This window comes from Rissa tridactyla, chromosome 1 (genome assembly GCF_028500815.1).
Source record: "Rissa tridactyla isolate bRisTri1 chromosome 1, bRisTri1.patW.cur.20221130, whole genome shotgun sequence".
NCBI lineage: Eukaryota > Metazoa > Chordata > Aves > Charadriiformes > Laridae > Rissa > Rissa tridactyla.
In genome coordinates this window covers 161,791,507-161,811,024 of record NC_071466.1, presented here as the reverse complement: position 1 = coordinate 161,811,024, position 19,518 = coordinate 161,791,507, and the positions used below count along the sequence as shown (strand labels likewise).

The window sequence follows — 19,518 nt, the reverse complement described above, 5'->3', positions numbered from 1 at the left end:
CCCACAGCAACCATAATATTTCTTCCCCCCTCTCCCCCCCCCAGGGGTGCACGTTACAGAATTGTCTTCCTTGAAAAGATTGTGCAATATTGAATGCTGTCATATTTGACAAATAATAAAATAAAAAGGAGAATGTGCCTTCCTCTGCAGCTGTAATATGTTGTGGATACTGAACCCAAAAGTGCAGGCTACCTGCAACATCACAGTCCCTGATTATAATGCTGTCTCTGAAATGGAGTGGTGGTGTAGCGTCAGTTCAGACTGACATTCTTGCTTGCTGAACTGTATTCCCTCGGGTGAAACTTGTTGCAGGATACTCTTAAATGAGGGCCTTGCAGACTGCAGGGGATTGTGCGCTGTGGAGAACTGGAGAGTGGGAAACTTAAAATATCTGTTGTGGTGACCTAATGCTTGGCATTGTGAGGGAAGTGAAGGTGGCAGACTAGCTGTGCCATTAAATATCAAGAGACACTATTTATCTTAACACTTTTATTGTGTAGGATGCAGTTGTATAAAGTCTTTCTGAGGCAGAGACGGTATGATAGTTGCAAACCATCGAAGTACATGCATCTGATTGTCAGTGTTGAAACTCAAGGTGGGTACTTTGCCTTACACATAGCAGGCGCATATAGGAGTTCTGTTTCTGTAGACAAGTATCTTGTTTGTAGGGGACCATCTAAATCTACCTTTGTCTCATCTCTCGCTCATCCTCGTTAGCCTGCAGCTGTCTGGGCTCCTGAATTGCTCAAGAGGGCTCCTAGTTGTCAGTTCTCTGGATAGGACGTGGGGTAATTTGGGCTATGAATGTGAGAGGGTCTTTGCTCAGAGGGGGCTGTGTACTGACAAAACGGGGACAGGCGTTCTGCTGGTGACAGCCAGGAGCAGAGTGGTTTGAGTGTGGGAAAAGTATTCAACCCTTTTCTGGATAAGAAAGACCTATTTTTTTTTCGTTTATGAGCAGATGAATCTGTGTGTACTGTGAGTCATAAGATATAATCTAGAGTCATTTCATTCCAAGTATTTTCTGAAGAGCATGATGTGTTCTGAGAGTTGCATGTATGAATGTTGCCTTGTTGGAGGTCTGTTGTTACAAGAAAGGCTGAAAGGAAGGGGCAGCAGCCCTAGCAAGCAATTTATCAGCCATCCTTCTCCTGTGCTCAGACAGCTGAAACTATCAAAGGCAGGAGGGACCAAGGTAGGGGAGGTCCATGCTGTTGCTAGGCTTCTGGTAGGAAAGCATTGGATTCATCGCTCTGATCTCAGATTATACTGGGTATAGATAATTTCCTCATTTCTCGCAGCCGTGTACAGAGTACATGCTGAGTGTTTGTGAGAGGCTGGCTGCCTACTGCAACTAGAAATGATTTCTTTCTCTAGAGCCCTGTGAAAGTGAAGATCTTACCTAGACCTACTAATTATCTACCATGCAAGCAAGAATAGTGCTAGTAAGCTTGCCAAGCTCATTTTGAAATATTTTTTGTTGGTTTTCTTCCTGACCTGCCTTTTGCTTGCCTTTTTGTCACTTAAAAGCCTCTCTTTGCATTCACTGGAATAATTTTTCCCTCTAGGCTCCAAGCTCATCAGCTTTCCCACCAAGGGATTGGAAACCCAACTCTGCTGCCAAACTTGGGTCTTAGCAACGTGCTCTTCCTCACACCATGTCTTCCTATTATCTGTTTGTTTTTTTTTCATGAGAGGTATAAGACTGCCAGTGAAAAGTATGGTCATTACAGTGTGGCTTTCAAAGCACGAGATTGATAGCAGCAAAGCAAGTGGCTATCCAGAGAAAGCGGCCTCCCTGCTCTGTTCCGGTGCCAAGCCTGGGGCAGCTATTGCTGGGGAAGTCTGGCTGTGCCTGTAGGCCTTTGGCTGGAACCTGTTTGGTAGGAATGGCAAACGAACACGTCAGCCATCAACTGAAGCTCTGACGGGATGGAGAACGTGCAGTTGCTGTGCGTGAAAGGTGCACACACAGAGTGGTCAGCGCTGAGGGAGGTTAAGATATGGTAGCCTCTGGGAGACTGCGGCTGTGAGGGTGCCACAAGGTTTTCCTGACTGCATGTTAGAGGTCAGGGATAGGGTGAATTTCTGTGAATATGGTAAAAGGCACTTCATGTTAATATAAACACCGATTTTGGATTCTTGCTCTGGAACAGGAAAGCCCTGGAAAAAACATAAAATGGAGCTCATGCAAAGATCCCGGAGCTAGTAGCCTGTAAGCTGATTCCCCAGCCTGCAAGTCCCTGCAGTGCCATACTGTGGCATGCATATGTAGCAGCTTGAATCCAGCAGTAACATAGTTATGTTTGTCCGGCACTGCAACTGAGATAATGAGTTCTGCTGCTCGATAAGGTTTATTAGCTTTGGTGCAGCACCTCGTGAACATGGTTAGACTGCTTCCACACCCGAGCTGCACCGTGCACAGCTGGTTTGGGGATGTCTGCATTGCGTTCCCCTGGGGGTTAGTGTGACAAAGCAGCTTGCATCTATTTGCATCTAGGGTTTTATACAGCGTTTGGAGATTTGGGAAACAGAAAGAATAGTTTATGAAAGAGACTATATAATGTGACTGCCTGTGTTGTTAGAGAGCTAGAGTTGATAATCCAGGTGATCTTTTCCAGTTCTGTGTTACTGCAGGCCTGTAATCCTGGAAGATGCCAAGGTCACTACTGAGACAAGACAGCCTAGTGCAATTCAAAAAGAGAAGGCATTGCAAGTTAAGTTACTGGCTTCAGAGAAGGGAAATTTGGGATCAGGATGATCTATTTTGTATGCTACATTTGATTAATATGAAAACAGGTAAAATCAGTGCCCGGCACATTGCCATCACATTGAGGAATTTCCTTCCCTGATGAGTCTAAACAAAAGAATTAGAGGGATGTAGGCTGACTGAGTCGGTGTGAATTTCTCCAGCGGCTCTTCTGCCTGTCTGCTCTATTCCCGCCTGTCCAAACAGCGATGAGCACAGGGGACTCTGTTTGCTGTAAGCCTGTCCAAGTCTTGGGAGACTAACAGGGACGGGGTCCTGTTTAAGTTAGTTTTTCACCAAACAGCCTGTTTATCTTGGAAGGAAGAGAATAAACCATAAGAGAATAAGAAGAGAATAAACCTCAGCCTTCCTGGTTTCCAGATGAGAGCTTTAGGAAGAGTGCAGATAATAGCAATTTGAGACAGAACATCTGTATTTTCTGCACTTCCCGTGGTGCTTTTTTGCAAACCTTAATTCCAGCAGCACCAGAACTTTACCCTTTTCCTAACCTCCAAGGGTACAGCAATGGTATAGGAAAGGTCTTTGAGTGGATCTGAATTTGGATGGCTTTTTTGCCACAGCTCTAAACAGTCACTAGGGTATCAACTGTGTATGTGTGCATGCTTAACCAAAAGTATTGATTGGATGGCTTATGCAATTAGCTGGAAGAGATCTCTTTGTCCTTCAGCAAGGGCTACTGGGTACAGCAGAAGTTTGAGTCAGGTTGTGGGAGCAGACAAAATGTTTTCTTTAGGGAGTTCATAGAATGGTTTGGGTTGGAAGGGACTTTAAAGATCATCTAGTTCCAACCCCCCTGCCATGGGCAGGGACACCTCCCACTAGACCAGGTTGCTCAAAGCCCCATCCAGCCTGGCCTTGAACACCTCCAGGGACGGGGCCTCCACAACTTCTCTGGACAATGTGTCCCAGTGCCTCACCACCCTCATAGTGAAGAATTTCTTCCTGATATCTAATCTAAATCTACTCTCTTTCAATTTAAAGCCATTACCCCTTGTCCTATCACTACAGTTATCGTATCACTATCAGCTGTGAGTTTGTAGGAGGATCTGTATCTACAGTACCGCAGGTCCGGGTGGTACTTTGTACCAAGTATGGAGTACCATACCAAGTATGGATATGACGCATCCTGCGGCCATGCGTTGGAGAGGCAGGCTGTACTGATGGACCAGTGCAGATTGTTCCGTGCTGCAAGTGAAAACGGACTTGCAGAAAATTAAGAAATCAGTCGAGGATGTGCTTTGTGCCCTCTGGTGCTAAATTCTTTTGTAGAAAGTGTTAAAGGTTCCCCAAAGCTGTGAAGAAGCTTGAACAAGTAATTAAGTTTCCCTCATCTGTCCCTTAAATTTAGGTTTCATTGTTCTCTGAGTCCTACGTCTTATGACTAATGTACTGCCTGCACAATGCTCTGGCTGATTTTTTACCAGATGGTTCTTGGGTCTGTAGCCGAATCCAGGGCAAAGGCAGATAGTTTTTCTCCTGCCTCAAATGAAACATGCTGTCCCCCACACAATACTCTAATTGAATCTTGGACATTAAGACAATGATGAAATGAAAATATTTTGACCACATGACAATTTTTTTTAGATATTCTTAGGGATTATTATTCATTGTGCTGTAAGGAGCTGGCATAGGATGATACTGGAACACTCCTCTGTACTTCTGTAATTTATAAATCATCTAATGTAGAAACAAAGTTTAAATGCAGAAAAGTGCTGAAATTCAATTGTGTCTATGTGGCTAGAAAATAGAAAATGTGCAGTGCGATCTGCCTGTTGCTGTTTTTTAACTTTTCATTTCTGTTGTAACGGCCTCCTTTTTCATCCCACCCTCAATCACTACGGTAATGTCTGCTTGCATCCGTGATGTACCTTGCGGATGGAGAACCCGTTGGAGTAAAGATGAAGCGTCTCTCGGGAAGGTGGCAAAGCCTATTTGGCAGTGTAAGTGGGGTACGTAGCTCCATCAGGCCGGTCTCAGTTACACGGCAGAGCAGCTTTGCTCACAGGCCTGTTGGGTCCAGCAGTAGTTTCAGCTATTTCCCCCCCACTCCAATTTATTACACTGAGATTTTGGCTGCTGCTGGAGTGAGGAGGAGCAGTGAATGACGATTACTTTTTTTGGTCCAACCAGCTGAAAAGGAGAAGCACTTCCAGCATACGTGAGGCTGTTGATTGAAGCATCTTTTAAGAAATGGGTGGTATCTGTATTTTTAAATTATAGTGTTGGGGAAGTTTTTCTTCTGCAGCAAAAACTTTGCTGGAGTGTGTATATTGTATGTGTAATGGTTGTTTTTAAGCACCTTTAGAACTCAGAAGTGCTGTGGAAATACGAGATGCTTTAATGCTTTTTCTTGCATGGGGAGCGTTGCTCTCCACTGCAGCTGTTTAGCTCTTGCGAACAGGTGTGCAATAAACACCCCTTCCCACTTCAGCCGAGCAGGGTGGTGATGGATACCCTCTCATTTAAACATGCACATTTTTCTCTCCTACAAGAATAAAAACTTTAAAAATAGTATGCATGTCTAGAAAGAAGTGAGTGCCTTGTCCTGTTTCCCTCTTTCTCTCCCCCACCCCCTGCTACCAACTCAAATTACCGGCAAGCTTTGGAAACTTTGGGACAGGGGAATAGAGGTGCAGCTGGCCTGCATGTGTTGCACCAGCTGTAATGCAAATGATACATGCTGAAAGAGGCTTTTCTCACTTTTGTAATTCTTGGATATTGTTGTGCAATGGGGACATGCGACAATTTGTCTTAAATGTGTTTGCTGATATGTTCCACAGAGTACACTGCATCCTTTGTTCCTCGCCGGCAAGAGACAATATCAAAATCCAATTGCCTGTCGGCAGCATGTCTGAATGCAGCTGGGACTGCCCTCCTGGCTTTCCCATCCATCAGACCTGGTGTGATCCCGTCGCACTTGATACCACTTGATTTAGAGCTGGCCAGAACCTGGACTTTGGTAAATCCTCAACTTCCTTGGCTGTTTGGACCGTTTGTTATAAACCATATTTTTTTGTCCTTTGTTCCTGAAAGCGGCAGTACCTATTGCTCGTGCCGTGAGAGGGCTGAAGGGCAAAGTGCCTGGCCGACCTGCATACTGGTTGTCTGTAGGTACCAGTCACCCTTTCCGTGGCTTATCCAAAGCAGTAAAAGCATGGGCGCTGGGGTTCAGTTGTGTAAAAACAAAAGCTGATGTTGATTTAATCCCATTACATTGCGTTGATCTCTCAACCACTGGACTCTTAGTAGGATTCCAGCTTTAATCCTGTAAGGATCAATCTGGCCCATTGCTTTTCTGTCCTGATCCTAAATCCCCCTTTAATCTTGTTAATTATACCAGGCCTTTTTTGGTTTCATTTTTTTTTTTCCTTTGTGGACCAGCAAAACCACATTAAATCTTCATGTCACTGCCGTCTCTGACCTAGTGTTTTTACCCTTTGTTCATCCTGTTGAGGAGCAAGGTGCTTCTGAAAGCTAGTTTTATCATTACAGCAGTGCCACAGCAACCTTTGGTGGTCTGGTGTCTGCTACTGCAGACTCCTGTGGAGTCAGCTAGTCACGCTGATGTGCCGAATCCCTCCTGGTTCTGTTCAGGATTTTTTTTTTCATTTGTTGTTTGATATTGTGCTGTCTGAAGGGGGTAGGGAATCATGGAATATAAGAGCCACTTTAAAATAAGGAAGAAATTTGAAAGAAAAAGGCTTTTCGGAGCAGAATCCCGTTGACTGGCATTGAGGGTTTGGGGGAGAAGGCAATTTCAGGGAATATGGAGTACTCCTAGGGTGACGAGGCAAAGACTCTGAAATGGATAGGGGGTCCCAGGAAAAGGCTTGGACAGCCCTGTGGTCCACAGATGTATTTTGAAGGTCACTCAGAAATTCAGCTGCTTAAATCAGCCCTTTTATGTTTACGTGTGTTCGGTGGCTTAAGAGGAGGAATAATGCACATTCAGACTTGAGGCTCTTTATCTTCACATTGCACTGTCTGCAGGCCTCCAAACCCAGCGCTGCCTTTTCTGTGTAATGCACAAGGCCAATTTCTCACTGTGACAATCTGCTCCTGGCACTTGCAATAATAGAAACTAGCTGTGCTTAATATATTCATCTCTGGTATTTCCTATACTGTAAAGAAGAAAACCAACCCAAAATTGCACCTACATTTGCTGTAACTCGATCAAGAGCTGACAGATCATTTCTGGAACATGTCAGTGCTGGGATCCTGACTGCTCTGCCAAATTTTATGCCTTTATCTTGCAGTGCTGCTCCTTCCTTCTTCCCTGTCTGTGCCGCTCTGCCTCACCTAGCAGAGGCTTCTGCTTTTCCAGCCTTTCAGCCAGATCCTGACTTCCTACCATCTTGCTAGAGCACTGTGGGTCTGATTTCGTGCTCACCAGAATTGCATACTGTAGGGATGGGTCTGCCATAAAAGTAGCCAAGCTGATTCCCTTTTAAACCAGGTAGAGGGGAAACTGGTTTTGGATTACAGAGGATGAGCTCTCTTGATGAGTTTATTCTAATTAAAGCAGCCGTGATGCTTAAAACCTAACCTGGGAAGCACTTATAGCCATGACAAGAGGTGGCAATTGTTTCTAAGCAAACATGGGCACTTTCCCAGCAGTTCTAGGGTTAAGGAAATTGCAGAGGGGTGACATGGTGACTGTGTTCCCTATTTTTGTGTGTTGCCAGTAGCGAGAAGGGGGAAACTTTGATTTCTAATCCGCTTTGGAGGAGGCTCCGTATCAGGGCTGCACAGAAACATCCAGTCAAGCAGCTCCTTTATCATAAAGGGGATTTTAATTAAAACCGTTCTCGCATCATGAGCGGAATGAGCGTCAGTGCCAGCCAGCCCTGTACTGGGCATTTATCTCCTTCAAACCACATTACCAGTAATTGCTGCATTAAATCAAAGTCGAGGGAGATTACAGGTCTGAATTGGGCAGGCGGCCGGTGCCAGTGTGGGGAGCTCCGTGCTGCCGAGCCGCTGATATGGGAACCCCCTCCGCCCCCCAGCTGGGGGTGAAGAGTCGGAGGGCTGCTGGATCCCAAGAAGCCCTTCTCATTACAGGGCAGGAATTTGTGTCATAACCTAGGAGGAGTGGCAGGCTGTATGCTTGGAGCATTTTAAGCTGGCAGCGTTTTTCTGTTCACTTCTTTTTAAAACATACAAACCCGGTAACAGAACAAATCCTGTGGCATTGTCATCCTGCTCCTGTCTCCTGTTTGGATCCACCACAGACATTCACTTTTGTTCATCTTTTACTGCTTACTCCAGCCCTGAAATTCTGGGATAAATCGTCTCTTCTCTTGATATGTCCCTTTTTCTCTACTCATCTTGCCACGGCTCCGCTGTGGAGCTGCTAACTTGGTCCCTTTCTGTCCCAACATGGGAGAGCTTCTCTCCTTCTTCACCTCTCCCCACACTGAGGAATTGTATCTTCTTTGACCTGTGCTTCCTTTGCCAGCTATGGCTCATTAGTTCGTTTAATTATTTTTCTAGGTTTTTAAGCATTCTGTTGTCTCTAGCTCTAAAGCAGCTGTTTCCCTTCTTCTTGTCCCTATACTTTGACCTTGGTGGCTCCAAAAACCATCTGATCATCCTAGCGTTGCTCTTGCTTCCATTCTCCAGACCTCTGGCAGGGCAAGGCTGAGGAATGGCCATGCCCATGTGGAGTTTTAGGTGTGTGGACTGGCTGAGGTAATTAGATCTCTGTGGGCAATCAGTGAACTATCAAAATGTGACAGCTGGATTTCTAGGGGCTGTTACTAGATCTGTCCCGTAATTGTAAAGAAGGTAACTCAGTAACAGAATGTGCAGAAAGTGTGGGCTTATTTTTGTGTGTCCATTATTTTCTTTGTTTTCATCTTGATGGTGGTTATGCATTTTCCTGTTCTACTGCAGACAATCTGGGGCAGTTGGGTGGCAGTGACGGTTTTTCTTCATTTTGACCAGAAATGCCTTTGGCAATCTGCCATTCTGAAGTTTGCTTCCTGCAGGGTTTGCACATCTACCGCATTCCTCTGCTGCAGAAAAGGGTCTTATTTCCAGCACCGTACTGAGGACCCAGTAACATACGTGAAAGAGGATGCTGCAGCTCGACCTGCCTGCTAAAGCAGTTCAGTTGTGGACTGTTGAGCTGTATTAGACTTTCAAGATTCACACAAGTTTCTTAGAAGCTATCTAATTCAGAGCAGTCACAGGAGGTGTGCCTGCTGTGCCCCTTCAGAGCTTGAAGTTGCAGCTTTTGCTTCATTACAGTGTGAGCTTGAGATGCAGCTTAAGTATTGCCCTACTTTTAACTCTGGCCTATGCACAAATCTCTAGCCTGAGATAAGTGGTTCTTTTAAATTCACGCTAAGAGACCCGTAAAGCCATAGAAACTGAAGTTTGAGTGCTGCTGATACCGAAGACGATAATGCAGAGGAGTTGCAGTTAATTTTTGCGTTGGTAGTCCTGTTACTATGAGGTGAGAGTAGCCCCACTGCAGAGTAACTGGAGAGATGTGCAGAGAACATGAGCCAAGTCTTTGGTGGAGATTTCTTGATAGTGACAGAAAACGGAGATAAGGGTTTTCATGGGAGCCGGAAAACCATCTTTACGGCTTCCTGGTTTTGGGACAGAGGATGCAGAGAGTGGCAAACTGAGGTGAATGAACATGTGTGAATTTTTTTGTAGAGGTCACAGAAAGCTGCTGAAAAGAGCAGGTACCTTGATCGTGTCGATGGTGCAACCAGAGAAAGCCCATGGTGGTTGTTGTCCAGGGATTTCAGCTGATGTGGCTTGTTTTAGAACTTGCTGGGGGGTGAAGCTAGCCTGCAGGAAAGGGCTTTGGACTGAGCCATGTCAGGCTTTATTCTGTCCTCTTTGCTCTTGGGGAGAAGTGTGGGTAGCAGTTAGCTTATGTGCCCATAGCAGACCTCTGTGCCCACATCTTGGGACTCTGGGTGAGAAGAAAAAGATTTCCAGAATTTTGATCACTCCTGCTTTCTTGGAAATAGATCTGTTTCAGAAAAACCCCAACCAAACACAATCTAGGGGTTTGCTGCCTTTTACTATTTTTGTCTTAGTCTGAGGCAAAAAGTGATGTGAAGACTACTTCTTGCCTAAGAGCTGGCATAGCCTCAACATACCTCTTCTGTTCTGCACCATAGCCTTCTGCTTCTCCACTAAAACCACCGGAGGAGAGACACAGCAATAAGTAGCACCTCTGCACCAACAAGAGTAGTCCCTGGGGTCACTCCCCACATTAAAGCATGACTTGCTGCTTGTCACCATTCATTTAGTGTGTCTGACTTTCCTCTTTCAGGGTAAACTGCGTCGTTCTTGCCAAATCTCAGCTTTGCGTGCTATTTCTGGATCCTTTCTGTGCACTCAGCAAATGTACCTAACTGTTAACTGCAGTACTTCTGGTATTTTGCTGTTGAATCTCTTTGGAGCTGCCTGAGTTTGGGATTATTATTTTTTTTTTTTTTTTAAATGGGAGTGGGGAAAAAGCAGGATTCATCATCTGAAGTGTAGCAGGCGAGCAAGATTTTAAACTGAGGCCTACAGAAATTAATGGACAGATGTAATTCTTCCATCATGAAATTGTCTTTGCAGATTTATGCTGAAGGTGTCATATTCCATATACTGCCACGCTGGAACTGTTTCCAAATGATTTCCTGAGATTTATTTGGTGACCTGCTGTTGCGGCAGCTAAAGGTCCTGCCCGCATGATGTTCTCCAATTCCTCAGTTCCTGCCAGTAATGCGGTCTCAGACCCAGCTATCTCACGTAGACTGTGCTGCCTGATTATTTCTCTTTTACTGCCATTCAATTAAGAGTTTGGTTTAATATTTTTGATATGTTTTGTCTCTTGCACAGTTACAGTGTGTGGACAGCTGCTCTGCTATTCTGGTTGAACCAAGTTAGGCAGGGAATGCCTTTGCTCCTGTGTCAAAAGAACAAAATGCTGCCCGAGAAAACCTTTCCCCCAAATTCTTTTTCTGTTTTTGTAGCTGGGAAGCCATACTGCTCTAAGGTAGGGATAAATTTAAGTCAATACTAGCGTAATTTATTGTGTGGACACTCTAACTTGGAACAAGTACCTTTTTCTATTTTAGTTTGTCACGGGGAAGCAATTTGATAAGCTGGGCGGTGAGGTGGGGAGGAAAATCCATACCCAGACCGTCTTCGTTAGGGAGCCTGCGCCCAGCTAGATGAGTAAGGCAGCTGCGTACCGCAATGCTGTGCGATAGGTGATCACGTGCTCCCTTCCCTTCACCCCAGGCAAAGGCGGGGTAAAAACGTGTTAGCTCAAACCCTGGGCAAAAGCGGTTTATCCCGCAAGCGTTTGCAAGGGACTGGGAATGCGCCTGGCGTCACCCACGGCCCCGTGGCTGCCACACAGCGACTCGCTGCTGGGGCTGAGATAACGGTGTAACTATACTTACACTACAGGGGGAAATCGACTGTGCAGTCCAACCCTGGTTTGTGATTCATTCAATTAAAAATACTTGGTGAGAGTATCTCTCATGCTACCATCTGGTGACTTTTAATAATATTTATTCTTAGGAAGATAGTTCTTTGAGGAATTAACCTTAATTTTTGTAGGCTTAGCATAGATCTGGAGAAATGTTTAGGCTTAAGCTGCTGTATTTCGTAGAAGAGTCAAGTCTTTCTCTTTTGCATCTCCCTGTTAACTGTCTAGGTATAAATGTTGTCCCCTTAAGGATCGGCTAATTGAACTGCTGCCGCTTGTTACGCGAAAAACTAAGTGGGAGTATGAGAGACAAAATGGGCAAAGCTTTTCTCTGAGTTTCTGGAGCGAGGCGGTAGATCTAGCAGCCTCTACAGTGAAGGAAAACTGCTTTTGCTCTGTTCTTTTTGTCTGTGTCTCCTTTCTCCACTGCACCCAAAGGAATATAGAAAGGCAGTGTGGCTGTCATGTAGTGTCTGAACTACCAAGAGAAAACTTCTCTTCTTGGATGTTGAAAGTCTGCATCTGGACACCTTTTTGTTTTTCATGTAACAGGCAAAAAGCATTTTGATGGTCATGTAACATTATTACGAAAATCAGTGCATATACAAGTGGTCCCAAAAGAAAGCTGTGCTACGATCACCTTCTTTGCCAAATGGCTTAGCCCAAAAGTACACTTATTTTCTTCCTGAAACAGTGCCAAGCACTTAGACTTCTCCTTGAAAGGAGGCCTAGGCCCAACACAACGGATATTTTTTTTTTTCCTGGAAAATCCATGTATACTTTCTTTTCCCCCTTTATACTGTAATAACTTGGTAATAACTAAGGTGATGGAGCCCGTCTGGTTTTAGAAGCTCCTTTTGGACTTGTCACATGTTATACTCAGGTGTGCTGGAGTTTTCTCAAGATAGTGTAATTAAACCTTGTTTTTAATGCGTGTAAAGCGATGGGTTGGGGTAGAAATGAAAGTTGAACTCATGTCTTCTATATGCTGCTGGTATATCCAGACTGCTGCCAGATCTATTTTGCAACTTAATCACTAATACATTTTTTGAGTTACTGTTGTGTTAAAGCTGCCTTCCTGGGAGGCAGCTTGTTAGCTAGCATCGTGCCTAAAATCTTGGTTCTGGGAGCACAGTCTTTTGACAGAGGATTTTTTCAAACTTCAGGTGAGCGTTCATTGCTACCTTATATTTTTTCTTTGTGATAATTTCAGAGATGGACTTTGAGCAATCTGAGTTTTGCCTGAATTGACTCCGGGTCCTTGTCCGGCAGCTGAAGTTGTGTGGGCAGGATCTTTACTTCCAGCTTCAGGAAGACTGCCTACACAGATCTAACTTCAGGATCAATTTACTCCTTGCAATCTCACCAAGAGTCTGTCTTTCTTTTGACAGCCATGGCTGTGTAGATCAGGCACTGAGAGAGCTTGGTTTCTGGTTGAGGAAGATCCAGGCTTGTGATTTCATAGGTCCTGTTTTGGTCTGTAGGTTTCTGGAGTTTGCTATTGCTGCCATTCTACTGGCTGGCTGTAAGAAAGCTCAACGAAACAAAATAAAGCCAGTTGTCCAGCAAACAAAGGTCTTGCAATATGCTGCTTTCCCAGACTGATGCGGTATCCTTGCTCTGCCTCCATTTTCCGTCTCCTTCCCTGAAGCAGAGTTTGTTGAGGCTTTGAAAATAAGTGGTACTTAAGAAATAATTATTTTTAATCCTGACCTGTCCTCTTATGCTGTGTATTTGTAATTGTGTTTTAAAACTGTGCTAGTTTTCCAGTCTAGACAAACCATTAATATTTAATAGCGATGTGTAGATGATGCAGTGAAGAGCTGAGGGCGGTAACAGGATGCAGGTATCTTGTGTCCATGGTTCAGAGTGTGCACGGTGCCTAGCTATTAAGCCACTTTAGATCAGTTTCAGGACTACAGAGCTTGGTTGGGGTGTGTTTAGAGTGGTAGAGGCAGATGCAAACAAACTCCATGGCTTGTAAGTAAATTGCTTTGTGAATGGAGAACGTGTTGCAGAAGATTGAAGAGGAAGATCTCTGGCACTTTGAGGGGAAAGGATGTGACCAGGAGCTATTTCAGAGCTTCCATTTTATTAACTATTGTCTCTGGTATTTCTCTCTCAAATTTTCTTGAAATAATGAATTTTGTCCATAAGAACTGGAATGTGTAATGACAGAGGTTCCAATGTCTGCCTGAGGTATTTCCTTGGCAGAAGCAGTGAGTGTGATAGGGCTACCTTCTCAGCTGCATGTAGCCTGGTATTTGCTGCTTTTTTTAGCTTTGGGCTTCTTAGGCCTTTTGCCAGAGGGATTTTTAGTTTCCTTGGATTCAAAGTGTGGTTTTGATAATTTCATTTGTGCTAATGTGTTTTAGGAACATTAATGCTAATGAACTCAAGGAATAAGTAGCTCTAACTAATCAGACTGGGTTCAGGCAAGCAGTGGCTCCTATGGCTTTCCCAACGCATTCAAATTTTTTCCTGTGATGTCCTTATTACGCGAATCCAACACGCTCTTGTTTGCTTCTGCTCCACATCCCCCAGAATTGCTGGTTCCATTTCTGCTTAATGCATCTCATTCCTGATCTTCTGCATTTGCATGCTTAACATGTTTCACTCGCAAAAAACGCACTGGCTTGGTGCTGAGGTATTCGCTCTCCTGCATAGCTGATCTACCACCAGATCTTCTTGCTCTTGAGATCAGGACATCTATGTAAAATTGCCAGGTTTCTGAAATGTGAGGAAAAACAATTTATCCAGTCACCTATTTTGTCATCGTCTTTGCTTCTGCTTGCCATTTTGGAATATTGAGCTTTCCAGTGCATGCCCTCCCTACATTTATGTCCTCCCCACTCGAATCTCTAATGATTTCAGGGTCAAAATAACAATTGGACCATATGTAATTTTTCTAGTTGTTGGTTATATTAAAACTGGGAAGAAAAAAATCATGCAGCTTTTGAAAAAAAGTTGTACCTATTCAAACCACACAAGCAACACAGCCCAGAAAATGTAGCCCTATAGAGGAATGATGACTTTCCAGTATAAATTCTCACCTGCAGTGAGCAAAACTCACCTTCGTTCTCAGGACATGAGACTTGCTTTGGTGCAAAATGAGGATCTCTTGCATTTCTAAAGATGTAATCTTGGTACCCTGGGCTGTTTGTCTAACACCAACATGAGCTGCCTGAGCGGCTTGATCTATTTAGCTGCTATGGAAATCAGTACATACCCAGCCAGAAAATGCATCCTTGCTTGCTGGCATGTTTCCTACATTTACATCAGTCTTTAAAAAGCAGGGACATATTGTAAGCTGCTCATCAGATCCCTGATGACCCAGTTTAGCAGATGTAGTGATTGGCTAATTGTTAAAGATGCCATTTTTGGTGGGTGAGAGGAAGAGCATCAGCCAGGCTTCTAGCGATGAAGAGTTAGAATCAGCGGAGGTAAGAGCTCTTTAGTGGGAGTAACTAGCTAAGGCTTGGATTAATTTGTCTGGAGAACAAAGAATTATACTAAAGATTTTATAAATTCAGTTTATAAAATGAAACTGTTGGTGTAATTTCTGTAGTAAAGATCACTGTCGTGTAATGACTGTGCAGCATGGAAATACCTCAGACTCCATGCTGTATTGCTGCATCCACACACTACCACAGTTTTTAGCAATTAAAAAAAAAAAAAGGTACATGGAGAATGTCTGGAATTACCATGGCTGCACTTCAAGCATAGGGAGACTATGGCTAGTTTATGTTTTATAGCTGTACTTGTAGTTGTGACTTAGCATGCTTGCTATGAGCAGTCTGAAGAAAGCAGGCAAAGCAAAGCCCAGTGTTGTGGTCTTGCATTTTCCAAAAATGCTCCTCAGTCTGCAGACATCAAAGAGAGCAGTGCATGTGAAGCAAAATACTGGGTTTTGAGAATGTTGGGAAGAACTCGTGTAATCTCCATGCCTTGCTTAGTACACAGAAAGAGGAAAATTAGGTAAATGCTGCTACTGTAGCATGTAAAACAGTATTTCTAGGCAAAGTGATGGGTAGGTAGGAGATGGAAAACAATAAAATTCAATGTTATAAAAAGAATAATAAAATTCAGCGGCAACTATATGGATGATACTGTTAGTTGAGGGAGCTGGGAGCTGTGTGATCGGTAAATGCACAAACATATCAGGTTTTTTTTTTTCAGGCTCCTGGCATCAGAAATAACAAGTAGAGGAACCAGAGCTACTGGTGCAGAGCATGAAACTGGATATTATAGGGATAATATCAATCTGCAAGAATAGTAATCATGGCTTTAACATGCATTCAAGATTATGTGTGTTTCAGATAGGGCAGATGTAAAAGGTGATAGGCTGTATTGTATGCAGTAGACTGTAAAGAAGAAAGAAGAGCAACACTGATAATGCAGGATCTGTTTCTGGTCAAAATTGCTGTGGGGAAGAATGGTAAAAGATGTCCCAGAGGGAGTACTGTGAGTCTGCTGTAATCCCTCATAGGATTGAATTCGGATACAAACTTGAGGCTCTGAAATGATAATATTCCCAGTACCATTAGAGAGATAAATATTAGTATGAGAAACTTTAATTTCTCAGATACAGCTTGGAGAACAAATGCTGCTGCTAACAATAATAGAGTCAAAAGATCTCATCACTGTAGCATCATCACTTGTTTGTTGAGACAGTGAGTGAATTACTGGTGCTATGACTATTACAGGAAAATGAGCTGTTTAGAAACCTCCATGTCCCCACCTTTGGATGGGGTGATCATGATACAAGCTTTGATACATGAAGCAAAATATTTAATGAAGTCAGTGAACTGGATTGAAAACTCAGACTTGACTGCAGAAGCGCATGGTTTGGGTTTTGTTGTTGGTTTGGGTTGGGTTTTTTTGTTAGAAACACTTTGGATATAAATTCCTGATGATATAAGTAAAGGGGAAAAAAACTTGTAAGATGAAACTCCAGCCAAACTGGAGGCATAATCACCTTATAAAAGCTGTTAGGTGCAAAAGGAGAATTTACAAAAAAGAATTTATCAGCGGAGAATGCTGTGCCTTTAAAGTCAGTAGGGATAAAATGAGAACTGCCAAAAATCAGGCTCAGTTAAACCTTGCAAATGTTGCTAAAGAAATGGGTGACAGTTTCGCCAAGTACGGTTAGAGAGAAGGGAAGATGCGGGGCCGCTTAGTGTTGGTGATAGGGTAGTTAATGAGGATACACTTCTTGCGATCACAGAATCGAACAAATCTTTTTTGCTGTTGTTGAAGGTAGAGTTGATCATGGGAGCAAGGGCAGGATGGGTAACGAGCATGAACCTACGGTAGAAGCCACCACATTGGACATTTCGAAGACCCTAGAGCTACCAGGCTGGGCTGTGGAGCAGGGTTGCCTGGGGAAGGGTGATACATATTCCTGAAAGTGAAAGAGCCGGTTCATGAAGTTGCAGATCGGATACAAGTCTTAATCTATCAAATCAGGAGTGCTTCATATATTTAGAGAACAGGAAGCATGATAGCCCTATTGGTGGTGGGGGATAATCTGGGTAAATATAGACCTATTGGTCCAACCTCAGCTGTATGCTGACACAAAAATATTAATTAAAGGCTTGGACACAAATGAAAAATGCGATAAAAGCAACACAAATCCATCAAAATAGGGTTGTGCCATGTCAACCTATCTGTTTTTAAGATAACCAGTTTTCTTAACTTTATAATATGCATTTTTCTTAATGGGATGATGTGTCTTACTGTAGACTGGTCCTACAGCATCTGATGTGGTGCTACAGGGGAAAGTACTAATGGGGCTAGAGAAGATGGAGTTTAGTGCTGGAATTGTGAAATGATTAGGAGCTAACAATGTTGTTCTGGATAATGTCTTAAAAAAAAAAAAAAAAAAGGTGAGCACAGGATAGATCAGGTGCAAGAAAGGGTTTGCAGAGATTGGCGTACAGCGAGCCCATCATGTGACAGGAAACTGGAACAGCTGCTTGTTTAGATGGGTAGAGAGGGGGCACATGAGGAAGGTTAATTGTAAGGGGAAGAGAAAATATGGTTAAGCCAGAGGACGGTACTGGCAGAAGAACAAAGAATAAACAGAAATTGCTCAGGAATAAGGTTAGGCTGGAGATGAACACAGATCCCAGCTGCTGGGGAGGGCTGTTCTAGAGCAGCCTTTTGGCCAGGGTAGCATAGCTGCAAAACCCTAAGATGTAATGTGATAAACCTTATGAAAAAGATTAGATGATGTTGTATGATAGCAGTTAATCTGGTTCTGTGTGTCAGGAGGTCTTTTCCAGTCTTAATATTTCTGTAATTTTAAAATTATTCATATATGTAAGCATTTGCAGGAACAAGGCTATGATTTTATAACAGTTACCTAACTTGTGTTACTGGAAACGCATGTGCATAGCAGGTTATATGGTAATGTAGTCAGGCCTTTATCTCAAAATAAAATCATGGAGTGCAGCGCCATCTTATATTTGACTAATATTTGTTGTAAGTCAATGTGCAGTAGTAAACCAGGCATTACGGCCAGCCTTGCAGAAAAATCAGTAGTTTATTACTAGTCAATAAACTCCTGCTGTATCCATCTTGGCACATACAAGTTTAAAACTAGTTTTTGTCGTTGAATTTTCTGTGGGACACCGGAGGTACGATGCTTTGTTGTCAGCGTCACCCGAGTATCTCAATGCTGGTTAAGGCAGAGTACTTAAATCTGCATCAAAAACTTTAAAGCGTGGCAGTTCTATCTAGATGTGTAGTTAAAACAACAGAGGAGCTTAGGTGATGCTCCCTGCTCCCCCTCCTTGTTTTGTTTTGCCCATTTGATGGTTATTTATAGAGAGTAAGATATCCGCACTAGGATTTGGAAACGTTTTATTCCCCTGAGGCCTGGTTGGAAATGACAAGAATTGGATTGTGAAATAAATGTAAGGTTTTTAACTTAGAGATTTGGTTTTAAAACCTGGGGCAGTAATATGGAGTAGCAAAAACAGGCTGTGGAAAAGACTTTGGGTTTTTATAAATTAATGCCTTTTCATAAAAAGATGTTATTGGAGACACTAAATTGCCTGAGTGCATAGTAACGAGCTATGCAAAAGAATGAAGGGCAGGCACCTATCGAACATGTAGTTACAGAAAGGAGAAGGGGAAAAAAAAAATATAGGTCGTTCAGAGGAAACCAGATATTATCTGTGTCCCAAAGTGGGGCTGGCAGGGGGAGTGCTGAGAGGTGGCCACACAGCCCTCTGAAGGTGAGGAGGAGGAGGCATAATGTGAGCTCCAGAAAGCTGGTTTGCGTCTGGGGTGAAATAAATTGGCCAAAGGCAGAACGAGATGGAAGTTCATCATGGGAGCCTCATCCTTTTTCCCTAGTGAAGAGATCTAAAGGCATAGCTGCTTTCCCGTTTATGGGCAATTAATTTCTCTCTGTGTGCAAATCTTCACACACAAACAATGGCTATAGAAACCTTTTTTTTTTTTTTTAAGATGTAGAAAATGTCATGCTTTATACTCCCCAAATTGGCCATGCTCCTTTTGTAAGGAAGAAGCGGCCCAGTGGCTCTAGGAAAGATGATGAGAGTGAGCGGCAGCTGCTGTAACCACTCACCCAGCTCCTGGCTGTCCTTTTCCCAGGCGTCTCGGAAAGAAAGGGCAGTGGGAGCCCAGGACGAGCCAAGAGCTGTCCTGCCCCACGCTGGGTGGGTCAGAGGGCTGCACATCAGCCACCCCTTACCTATACTGCAGAGTGCTGCACATGCAAATTGTGCTACATAATGATCCACGTATTTAACCTCTTGAAAAGAAAAAAAAAAAATATCTTAAAGTTTAATTCTTTCTGAGGGGGAGGAAGTTATCAGTAACGATGGAAAGGCAGCTGCCCCAGAGCTAGGCTGAGGTAGCTGTTTAGTGGTGCACAACAGCACTACAGAAAAGTTACGGATTAGAAATACAAATTAAAACATTGACTGTATGCATTTAAAATGGGGGTGGGTGGGAATTTGGTTAGCCCTTCTTGGGTTTGATCACTGTAACATCCTTATTTTTGAAACCTGGGAGGGAGGGCTTTTATCACTGCTGTCCTTTGGAGGAAGGTGGGAATCTTTTGTGGTTTGGGGATGTTAAGTCTTTGGGAGCCCGGGTTTGGGCCAGCATCAACCTGGTGAAACCTCAAGCGATTTGCTATGGGAGGTTGCCCCCCTTCTCCCCACCCCCGCCATGGTGTGTCTCCTAAGAATCAGCAGCCAGCTCTCGGGTGCCCGGTAGCACGCCCGGCATGCAGGGCCAGCGGGGTAAGCCT

At 43.7% G+C, this 19,518-nt stretch overlaps 1 protein-coding gene across 19 annotated transcripts in view; it reads left to right on the top strand.

The window, feature by feature from the left end:
* RBFOX2 (RNA binding fox-1 homolog 2) overlaps nucleotides 1-19,518 on the top strand; it is a 175,623-nt gene that overhangs the window by 61,822 nt on the left and 94,283 nt on the right. The gene's annotated exons all lie outside the window — the stretch shown is intronic.